The sequence below is a fragment of the Mandrillus leucophaeus genome, unplaced genomic scaffold (genome assembly GCF_000951045.1).
Source record: "Mandrillus leucophaeus isolate KB7577 unplaced genomic scaffold, Mleu.le_1.0 Scaffold26, whole genome shotgun sequence".
Lineage (NCBI taxonomy): Eukaryota > Metazoa > Chordata > Mammalia > Primates > Cercopithecidae > Mandrillus > Mandrillus leucophaeus.
In genome coordinates, this window is record NW_012102698.1 from 4,126,694 (window position 1) to 4,128,330 (window position 1,637).

General features: G+C 45.1%; 1 protein-coding gene across 1 annotated transcript in view; it reads left to right on the plus strand.

Moving 5' to 3' along the window:
* Positions 1-1,637, plus strand: part of PPARA (peroxisome proliferator-activated receptor alpha) — a 97,984-nt gene that overhangs the window by 94,348 nt on the left and 1,999 nt on the right. The window lies entirely within an intron of this gene.

A 1,637-nucleotide genomic window follows, 5' to 3' on the forward strand; every position in this document is an offset into this window, starting at 1 on the left:
ACACACACTTCATTTATATTATAATTATGTCTAATATTATAAGCAGATATAATTTGTATATTATATTCCTGTATGTATTATATAATGATGTTGTATTCATATTATAGACAATATTGTATGAAGTTCAATACAGATGTCAGTATAGTTGCTGTCACAATCGGTTATGTTGATGAAAAGTATATTTCCTAATGCAAAGTATAGTATCAGTCAGTAGCCAAGTGGCAGTGACTGCAAGGCTTGCTTTGCCTGAGGAAGCAGATCCCAGGGAAGGCCAATCTGGTCCTCTGTGTGGAAGCTGGCTCTGCAGCCCCCACATTTTTGGCTCGGTGGCACGTTCCTTTAAATAGCCCCGTCTCGGGTCTAGGAAGGTCATCCATCTCTTGTAAACTCGGCTGACCTTACCCAGGCTTGGTGGAGACGGATGGGGTCTCCCACACTGCCTGCAGCCATACTGCGCCCCGGGGATTCACTCACTGTCAGCATGGAGCTGACTCAGCCCTACCAGCCATGCCTGTTACCGTCTGGCTGGGCACAAGTCAGATGAAGGAAGTCCTTGCGCTCTGGCGTAAAGTGTACAAGGACAAAGCAGTCACGCATAATTTGCCCTTTAGTATGGTCAAATCCCAGCTACTCAGGAGGCTGAGGCAAGAGAATCACTTGAACCCGGGAGGCCGAGGTCACAGTGAGCCGAGATTGTGTCATTGCACTCCAGCCTGGGCAACAAGAGCAAAACTCCATCTCAAAAAAAAAAAAGAAAAAGAAAAGAAATAACACCTTAGCCCACTGCATTATTGACCTTGTCTGCATAAGCCATGGACCACATTATAAACAGAGAGATCCCTCAGATGCTGTCACTTTCCTGCTCTGCCCACACGTAAATTTCAGCCAACAGCAGTGTTTGTGCTCATTCTCCCCGGCCCTCCCACACATGGAATCCCTTCTGAGCATGTTGGCTTCAAATAATATGACCAGCCACCTCTTCCGCCACAAGATCTTCAGGAAATGGCAGGCCACTGGGTTTAGATGCAGAGGGCATGGGACCACACAAGGCACGGCTGTGGGGACTTGGCACTTGCTCCAGAACGTGGAGCACTGAGTGAAGGTTTCAGTCTCCTGCACTGAGAGAAACAAGGGCATTCTGAGGCTTTTCCACTTTATCCCTAAAGAGTTTAACAATGCTTGTTTGCTGATTTCTACATAGATGCCAACTTTATGAGTTGTATGTATTTACATGCCAGATTTATTCATTGAGCAGCGTTAAATAATGGTGTTCACCTCTAAAGCGCATATACTGGTAAAATTAAGAATTATTGTAATTAAGCCTCTTGCAGTAGTTGTTAAGAGTTCAGAGAATATTTAAGAATATTAAAGGTGCTTTGCTAATATCCTTGTTAGTTTTGTGGACAAAATCAGTACTTCAGTTTCTTGTTTCTTTTTTTTTTTGAGATGGAGTCTTGCTCTGTCACCCAGACTGGAGTGCAGTGGCACGATCTCGGCTCACTGCAACCTCCGCCTCCCGGGTTCAAACGATTCTCCTGCCTTAGCCTCCCAGGTTACTGGGGTTACAGGCACACACCATGCCTGGCTAATTTTGTTTTGTTTTGTTTTTGAGACAGAGTCTTGCTCTGTCACCCAGG